Below are 9,972 nucleotides of genomic sequence, written 5' to 3'. Positions count from 1 at the left end.
GAGTTGCATCCCAAGAACACCATACCTACTGTGAAGCATGGGGGTGGAAACATCATGCTATGGGGCTGTTTTTCTGCCAAGGGGACAGGACGACTGATCCGTGTTAAGGACAGAATGAATGGGGCCATGTATCGTGAGATTTTGAGCCAAAACCTCCTTCCATCAGTGAGAACTTTGAAGATGAAACGAGGCTGGGTCTTCCAACATGACAATGATCCAAAACACACCGCCCGGGCAACAAAGGAGTGGCTCCGTAAGAAGCATTTGAAAGTCCTGGAGTGGCCTAGCCAGTCTCCAGACCTCAACCCCATAGAAAATCTGTGGCGGGAGTTGAAAGTCCGTGTTGCTCGGCGACAGCCCCAAAACATCACTGCTCTCGAGAAGATCTGCATGGAGGAATGGGCCAAAATACCAGCTACTGTGTGTGCAAACCTGGTAAAGACCTATAGTAAACGTTTGACCTCTGTTATTGCCAACAAAGGTTATGTTACAAAGTATTGAGTTGTATTTTTGTTATTGACCAAATACTTATTTTCCACCCTGATTTATGAATAAATTCTTTACAAATCCTACCATGTGGATTCATGGATTTTTTTTTTTCACATTCTGTCTCTCACAGTTGAAGTGTACCTCTGGTGCAAATTACTGACCTCTGTCATCATTTTAGGTGGGGGAACTTGCACAATCGGTGGCTGACTAAATACTTTTTTGCCCCACTGTACATTTTTTCTAGCTGTGAGGAACTCTTTAATTCTAATCCAAATTCCTGGTTAAAATGACGATGCAGTATTCTAATTTATGGGACAATGGTATGCTAAGAGTCTACCACTATGTTAGCAACTCAGTGGGGCTACTTAGGCCTCAAAGGTAGCTTTCTTATAGCATGCTAACACACAGTGATGTTTATAATATGTTGTCTGTTCACATGCATGAGTACAAAGTACAGCTGGTGGTACCCTGTAGACAAGTGGCTGGAGAGTGTTGGGAAGAACTGGCTGAAACTCAGTGAGGTACTGCTGGTGCTAATGAGAGCTGAGATTATGCCAAAGCAAAGAAATTATGTTGGCTTTGTCCAGGCTTAGTAAGAGGTGGAAATATGGGGTAGGCAACGAGCACAAACATGAGTGAAAGAACCAGACCTAAGCATATGACAAAGGTTAGTAGAACCACAAAAAACAATACAAAAAAGTTAAACTAAGCTTAAGCATTAGTGCACCACTTTGGATGACTAAATTCTCTATCATAGTTTCTGGGGTGTCATGAATTGGGTGAGTGGCTGGAAATTTCCCCCTGGTTCCTTTGTTTCTCTAGTCTCCGCCCCTGGGCAGGGCTTCCACCTCTCCAGCAGCTCCACGCACCTGGTGCTGATTCAAGACAATCAGGCTGAGAGATTTAAGCTCTAGTTGACTCTCCTTCATTGACAGTTCGTCATCTACTCCAAGTTGGTAATTGCCTCCATGCTGTTGTTATTAAGTGTCTGGCTTTTTTTAAAATCAAATTTTCCTGTGTCTTAGATCTTCTGGACTCTCTACGACACTTGCCTTTGGCTTCAGCTTCTCGTCTTGGATAATTATCTCACTCTGGAAATCTCTCTGAGCCTCACCTGCCTGCCCTCCAGCCATCACACAATATCGGATCCTGCAGAACTCAGGTCAGCCAGTCTGCACCATCGAACACATCGCCTTTCCCTCAAAGCCTGTTTCACTCCAGCTACAAGTAAGGTAAACATCCAGATATACTCATATCCTTCAAGTGCTCCTCTACTCCACCATTCTAACGCCGTTCTCCTCTTTCCTCAGTACGACCTCTAGCCATACCTGTCACGCTCCAGTCGCTCCTCCAAGTCCCATTCCCATCTAGGTCCAGGACCTCGGCACCACGCCACACGCCATAGATGCATGTCATTTCTCCTGGTGCCCAGTACTGTTAAGTCTAACCTGTGGTAGTTTAAAACATTTTGCCATCTCTGCCTTGGGTTTCTGCGTTTGAGTCCAGTTCTGGTACCAGCTTTCGGGCCATTGTGACATAGAATTTAAATACCTGATGAGCTGATGAACATGTTGATGACCTGCAGGTACCTTTTATTCTCCTCTCCATTCTATAACAGGTTTTATGCATTTCTACCAGAAGGAAAATACAGCATGGTTAGCACTGATACCTCAAAGGACAGAATCTTAATCAAGGATGTTACTTCCTGGTTGAATCGAAACAAAACAAAACTGGATGGTATCAAAAAGCTGACACCAGCACCCCACCACGCTGCTGATCCATAAAGTGAGGATCAAAAATTCAATGATGACATATGCAGCCTGGATTCTGTTTCATGGATAGTACCCCAACGTCTGCTACATAAATTTATGTAATATCTGGTTCTTAAATAGCGTGAAGGTAAAGCTTGTCCTGCACCAGCTCAGCTGTGACTGAGGTTATCTGGAGACAGACAGGGCATCAACAAAATCAGTATAATTCATCTTTAGGAGACTTTCTGGACCACATTTTATGGTAAACCACTGTTAAGATATGGTTCGCTGGTTTGTCTAAAAACTGAACAAAAAACACTGGCAGCTGCTATTGCTACCCCTAAGCCTCCTGGTAGATGTGCCTAGGGTATGAATTTGGAAATCCTAGGTGACATCTTTCTTGAGGTATCACGTTGAAAAGATTTTCTGAAAACTTGACCTGTGATCTCGAGATGTGAACTCATGTGAGATTTTTAGTAGATAAACCTATTGCACAAATGTGAAAATCCTAGGTGACTTTCTTCTTGTTTTATCACATTCAAGATTTTTAGAAAATTTTATCTCTGAGCTTACCTTGAGTTCGAGGTCACTGATATTGAGATTGCATTGACAAAGCAGGGTTTCCACGCTGCCTCATCCGAGGAATGATGACAATACCCTGCCAGCATGTGGAAAAATGTTCCTGTGATGCTTGGAGAAACCACCACATTTCCAAAGAAGAATGTTATGATTCAGTCGAGAAAACGAATGGAAGACTCAAACCTAAGTTTATGCTTCAGATCACTAGAGATTGTTCCACTCTCAGGTTGCCTACGATCAATGGCTATGCAACTACAATCACTAACGTTTGCCCTGCAAATCTGAGGCCTCCTTTGGTCATTTTTGCAATCACCAAAGGCTTAAAAGAGATTATGTCAATACATATAAATGAAGATTATCTATAGGTGACACATGCGTTACAAAATTAGGACATTTTCATGCTCAATTGAATAATAAAAACTGGTCTGTCAGAATAATGTATCACAAAGCACCATAAAGATCTCCCACTGTTTCTCTCTCTCATTTTGTTTCTTTTCATTTCATAATGCATATTTTCACAGGCAATTCAGCAAATTGCTTCTAGTCCCTTCCCTGAATTTAAATACAGATGTGAGTTTGGAAGCAACAGAAATGCATATTGAATATGGACAGTCAAAGATGGAAACAAAAGACATACATCATCACACAGTCTGTTCTCAGATATGAAATTCATGTGAAATCCAGGTTAAATCAAGTGTAAAGGACCCTTTGGGAGGCTTTGTAGAAAGGCTGATGAAATCGCCTGACATGGTGTTCAAGGTCACATTGGATGATGATTTAAACGATTGGCTGTTGTAATCAGCCTGTTCTGAATAATCCACACATAACCTGTGTGTCACTGATAACAAATAGTGAACATAGTTATAAAGTGAGTATCCCTGAAACATATTTGAAGATTATTGGCATAAATTAAGGTGATTAATTCAGTTTGATTTTTATCTGTGCACAGCTATTACAAACCATCCATAAAGTATTTTTATTCTTTCAATGACTGACAGGGCTTATGGAGTGGTTGTTGATATGGTTTATAACTCGAATACAGTATGTGGACGCTGAAATCTATTGTTATAGCTTGTACATATTGCGTTACAGTTATTTCATTTTGCCTGCAAAATGCAAAGTCAGCATTGGCTAAGCCAATAAGCGAGCTGTAAAAAAAGACTGTAAATGCAAAGTCAGCGGTGCTGCTACAAACAGCAGGTGTGTGCATCTGTGTGTGTGTTTATGTTTTTTCCTATTGACTGCTACTGACCTGTGAAGATTGACTGCAACCAAGCTTACTAAAGACAGCACAAAATAGATATCTGGGCAGCTGTGATATCTCACTTGGTGAGTGGAGCAAAATATATTGGTCTGTTGTTGTGAGAGAAATGAGATCTGAATGTATGTAGCCACTCAAACAGCCCCATGAGTCAATGCTGCACAGCCCCCTGGGGGTCTTCAACCCTGTGCTTCAAATTCAACATTTTAGTTTTATTTGTCATGTTTCCTGCTTAGTTTGCTTTTTATTTTTGTCACAGAGTGACGTATGCTGGCTACGTTTGTTTTCCATGACATTATTCTCCCTTCAGGCTCTGTTTCATTTGTAATTTCTATCATAGTTATTGTCCAGTTAATTCTCTTAGTTTCAGTTTTACCACCCTCCTGTGTTTCCCGTGTTTGTTAAGTCTATGTTTCTGTGTTAAATATTTCTGCCTTTGGCTACTTCCGGTTTCCTTTTGATAGTCTCTCATCTTGCGTACACCGTGTTTAGTTTTGCTTCCCTTTCTTTCAGTTGCGTGTTTTCCCCACCTTAGTACCTTGATGCATCATAGGGTTTATCCAGTGTTCACTCTCTGTGTCTGCCTGTGAGGTTTTCCCTCCTGGGTATTATTTTCTTCCACTTGTCGACTTTGCTTTCTGACACTTGCTGGAAAATTCCTTCTTTTAAATATGGGTTAGTTTGCTTTTTATTCAGCTCCAGCCTCCAAGTTTGTATTTTGGGTCTATACATTCTTTATCATATGATGACATTTTCCTGTCCTACCACAAACACACCTCTGACCTATCAGGGCATGGACACAACACCTCTGGAGGTGTCCTGTTGTGACTGGCAGAGGGAAGCTGGCTCTGGGAAGGGGTCCTTCATAGATCAGGCTTGTTTAGGTGCAGCGCACAGTTGCTCTATAAGGTTATGATATGGGAAGTTTGGAAGCCTTGGGGTGTTTTGCTCTTCTGCATTTTTCTATATATGAACCATTCCTCAGTGGGCTTTGTAGCATCACCCTGCTGTGGGAGACCACTGCTGAGGGGGAGTGCTACAGCCATTGGATGGAGATTTTGGCGTACAACAGTCAAAGATATTATTATTGACATTTTTTCCTTGTAACATTTAAATTCTCATCATTTTTTGTTTATTTTTCTTTCATCTTACCAGGGTCATGGTTGTTGCTGATGTCACTGACTCATCTTTCCTGGTATCTATTGTTTTTACTTTCATACCATTCATTGCAGTCATAGTTTGTTGCGACAATTCTATAGAAGTAATTTACATTTAACGCGAACAGCTTTGAGCACTAACTGAATGGGGCTTATTAATCTGTATTTAATCTGCAAATGGTGTGGACATGGCTTGTTTTTATGGGTCAACCAGAAGCATGGGACTTTCAAACCCACATGCAAACAGGTAGAGATGCACACACTCACACACACCATATTTGAAAATGTGTAAATTATTATTATTTAAATATGATCATGTGACGATGCATTGAGATGATAAAAGTGTGCATTTAATATCTGTCATTCTTTTTAATATAGCAAATCTTGCAACACCCACACACCTTCACTTGCTTCTATCTTACACACACACACACACACACACACACACACACACACACACACACACACACACACACACACACACACACACACACACACACACTCCCAGAAGTCCCAGTTATTTTTCATTATAATGATCCAAAGTTAGCTGGCAGTCTGGTGGCTGAGCTGAAGCACTTCAACATTTCTAAATGCAACAGCATTTCATTAGGATAGCTAGGCCACATCATCATGAATACTGATAAAAGGGAGGAAGAAGACGAGGAGAAAGCAGGGGGACCAGATGTAAGCAAAATAGAGAGAATAAAGGGAGAGGAGCAGAAAAGAGTAGAAGATAGATGAATCGAACTGTAGTGAAAAGAAGATTGAAAAATGAGGGGAAGACAGGCACAGCATCATTAAAGTTCCTAACAGCAAGAGAAACAGGAACTTGGCCAAAAGATGACTGACAAGCATGGACACAGAAGTTACACTGTTCTTACAGTGAGCACTGTGTCAGCACTCTCCAAATCCTGACAAAGAAAGCGTCCACACTCTGAACATACCTTACAGACACCAGCCTCCCTCTCTTCTCCCCTCTCCCTGTCAGGCTAAAATTAGAACTGCATTAATTGATTCTAGTAGGTGATGTAGCTCATGTAGTAGGTGAGGAACGTGGAATTTTATTAACAGATTTTGTAGCTTTTTTACAGACTTGCTTTGAAATGGTTGTGTCTTGGTTGCGTTCACTGTATCTTAATGCAGTCTGTGAGCTTTGGAGGCAGATTCTCTGTTTGAAGGGGATCGTTAACAATTCTTGTGATGGAGCAAAAAAGGCCCATACTTCAGAGCCGGATATATAAATTTCTCATTCATTTCATTGCTTACATCTGATGACATCCAGAGAAGTTTCAGAGCAAACTCTACTAATGATTGGAATATGGTTAAAAACTACAGCACACCTTGCAAAAGACAGCACACCTTGTTTCAGGGCTATTTCATCAAACTTCTTTTTCCAAGGTATTTTGGGTTTTGGACCCTTTCATGTCATGCAGTGCTTTGGTTTTTGGAGTATGTCCTTGCTTCCAGGGTGTCAAATTCTGCTATTTTGTCAAACCTGCAGGAGTCTTCAAGATATGCTGAATGTGCTTTTTTTGTTGTTGTTGAATCTGTGCCGCAACGGTTACAGCACACTCAGTCAGGAGCCCTTGGTATTACTTTTCAAAACAATCCTTCATCCAATATGAAGAGTTGATGTGACTGAACACATCTGAATCCAAAATACCTTCTTATTGCAAACCTAACCAAAGAACAAGAAGAATTGAAGCAAAACAAAGTACAAAAACAGGGCACCAAGATGGTTTCCTGGTTGACAGACTTTTAGTTTATGCTGCCACTGAATGGACTGTTAGCTTTTGCCACCAAACATCGTATCTTTGTGCCAATATCTGGCAAATCCAAAAGACTCGGTGGCTGGAAAAGGTTCAGCGGTTTAAATGAGCAGCACAGGTAAATACAACAGGTCAATGTTTGCAGCAGGTTCAGGCTTTAAAAATCAAACTGCAGTAAAATCCAAATATTCACTTCCCACAAGTTTCAGTACTGGCAGGTTTCTTCAGATGTCCATGAGCTTGCAGGTACAGTCAGTAAGCAGTCAGTAAGTTATTTAATGAAAAAAAGGATATTGTACTCATAAATGTTAATACACAGGAGCAGGTTTGCGGTTTCTCTCCGCCTTATTTGAATACACTCCCCAGCACGGACATGTCTGTTTTGACTAATGGGGTTTTACATATATCTTTAGCCACATGTGTAAAATGCCATTAGTTGGATTTTAGCCACATGTGTAAAATGCCATTAGTTGGATTTTGAATTCACGCCTGTACCTACAGATTGTGGGAGGGGTCCCCTTCACCAAAAAAGCAAAAATGCAAAAGAAAGAGAAAATTGAACCGGCATATTAATAAAATATCTTCCTCTTCCTCCTCACCTCAAACATCATCTTCTACACTGAAGTCAGAAAAAATTAAAACATGCATAAACATGCTTATTTATATCTGATATTGTCACAATTATTTACAACCAGCAGATTAGACATGCAGGATTTTCAGACAGCTGTGTTACGACTGTTGTCGTAATTATAATATGTAAATTTGAGTGTGCAGGTGCTCCTCCATGATTGGTGCATCCAGGGTGGATGGATCGTACCCATTGGCTAACGACCTGGAGGCAGCGCATAAGAAGACGCCGCCAGGGACTGCCAGGTCATTCATCCTCGGCCCAACCCAACCGGCAGACCGTGTGTTCACTGTTTCACTATGTTGGTTTAATGTAGGAGCATGTAGGGGTGGCCCGAGTTTTTGTTTAATTAGTTTTCTCCTGTTTTGGTTAGGTAGGGAGGAAAGTAATTGTCGTTTGGTTTAGTTCTTTTGACTAGGTAAGTTGTATTTACTCCTGAGAGAGGCTACCTTTTGTTTGTTGTTTTGGCCTCTGGTTCACCCCGAACTTATAATTCGCTCCCTTCCTTTGTTTAAATTCACTCATTGTAAATAAATCACTGTCACAAAGTATTAATTGTGTGACGTGCTGCTTGGGGTTGGATGGGGATGGATCACCCTTTATGTTGTGGTCTGGCTGCGCCTAGACGGGCCATAACAGCTGACAACAAGAGTCAGAGTCCAGCATTAGATCCACTTTAAAGAGGTTAACAGAAGCAAAACCAGCAACACTTACTGACAGGAAACCTCAGCATATCCTCAACAACTCACCTCAGTATTCCTGTCATTGGTCAGACGTGAGCTTCACTGACTCACTGAGCCGTATCGGGTCCTTTGGGAAAGTTTTACAGCCTCCTACAGAACAAATAAAGGTGGATGCCTCTCACTCAACATTGGCAACTAAGGTAAAGAGAAAGGAAAAACTCTGAGGTGGATCTGCAGAGAATTCAAACAGCGGCAGAAAAATGCTTGCAGATTGGTTATGTTAGATACATTAGATGTTTAAAAACGTCTTTGTTCAGTGTGCCTCTGTAAAGCCTCATAGAGCTACTAGCGTGGCTGCAGCCTCTATTTATATTAAAGAACTGGTATGAACTTACCTTATCATTCCTGTTTTCCTAAAAATAAGATGACAGTTGAATCAGTCTGTTAGGAAAAAAAATAGATCCATCATTTCTCTCCAAAATCCCTGTTCTCATTCCCAAGGCATCAAATAATGCCGATTTGTCAAACTGGGTGGTGGGTCACATTTGCTCACAAGGTGTCCTTTTGCAGCAGTGTGTGATGCCCTGGGTCTGCCCCCTTGGGAACACCTGCATTTCAGAAAAGTCCCAGAAGTGTCTCTCTGCTGCACTTCAGTTAAAATACTGCCAGCACTATTTTTTTTCCCCAAGAAGCCATGTCAAATGGACAAAGCAGATGAGGAGGGCAGGGAGACCATAGAGAATTGAGTCACTTTTCAAAAATAAAAAGACCTTCTGTGCTCTAGGTGTGATTTAAAGCTTTGTGAAGGACAAGTAATCTGCCAACTTGAAGGGTTACTGTTGTGAAGGGATATGTTTTCATCTTATTCCAAGCCTAATTACACAATCACACACCCAAAACAAAGACAAATCAATGAGTTTTAAAAAAGGTAAAACACAAAGATCCAAACCATTTTTTCTCCGGGGTGGTAAACCTGTAACCTTCTAACATGGACCTCGTAAGTCTCTTAAATTTCACTGGGTGTCTCAGCAGATATCTTGCACATAGCAGTGGGACAGTGGCAGCACGGTACGTAATCAGGTTGATGGCTAACAGTTTCTCTCCACCTGCAGTCTGCAGTCGGCTGCAGATTGGTCCTTCTTGATCAGTTTATTCAGTCTGTTGGTTGCATCGGCTCCGGTGCCGCTCTCTTAGCAGACTACGTACATTGCACTGGTGAAATATTTCCACCGTCTGCTGCACATGTTGAAGGATCTCATCTTCCTCGGGAAATAGAGTCGGCTCATCCCCTCCTTATATATAGCCTTGGTGTTGATCTTCCACTTCAGTATGCTGTCAGTGTAGACACCCACATTCTTGTAGTCCTCCACCAAATTGACATCCTCTACTGGAATGCATGGAAACCAACCAATATAATTAAAAAACCTTCATCTGAATTTACATTTCTTCCTTTCTAATGCCTGTTTTTACCATTAATTTTATTTTAGTCACTCAAAGATTGCCACGTGTATCATACTCATCTGTATTTTCAAATAAATCATGATCACATCCTGGTTTTTGGTTTTATTTGTGGAATGGATTTTTTTCTCCCCTCGCTTAAAACTCTCCTGGCTTAGAGTGTCAGCTCCACGTGTGAAAGGTCAAATGAAAACGTA

The 9,972-nt window shown here is 41.2% G+C and overlaps 1 long non-coding RNA gene across 2 annotated transcripts; it reads left to right on the top strand.

Moving 5' to 3' along the window:
• The first annotated feature begins 1,176 nt into the window (after nucleotides 1-1,176).
• On the top strand, nucleotides 1,177-3,687 carry LOC113007093 (uncharacterized). Of its 2 annotated transcripts, none has more exons than XR_013902038.1 (2): nucleotides 1,177-1,716; nucleotides 1,800-3,687. It is a non-coding gene; the product is annotated as an uncharacterized LOC113007093 (long non-coding RNA). The 2 variants fall into 2 exon arrangements; XR_013902039.1 differs by having other exon boundaries at nucleotides 1,177-1,721.
• Nucleotides 3,688-9,972: the final 6,285 nt, after the last annotated feature.

The sequence above is a fragment of the Astatotilapia calliptera genome, chromosome 15, assembly GCF_964374335.1.
Source record: "Astatotilapia calliptera chromosome 15, fAstCal68.1, whole genome shotgun sequence".
Classification (NCBI taxonomy): domain Eukaryota; kingdom Metazoa; phylum Chordata; class Actinopteri; order Cichliformes; family Cichlidae; genus Astatotilapia; species Astatotilapia calliptera.
The sequence above is the reverse complement of the archived record's forward strand: the minus strand, read 5'-3'. Positions and strand labels throughout refer to the sequence as shown.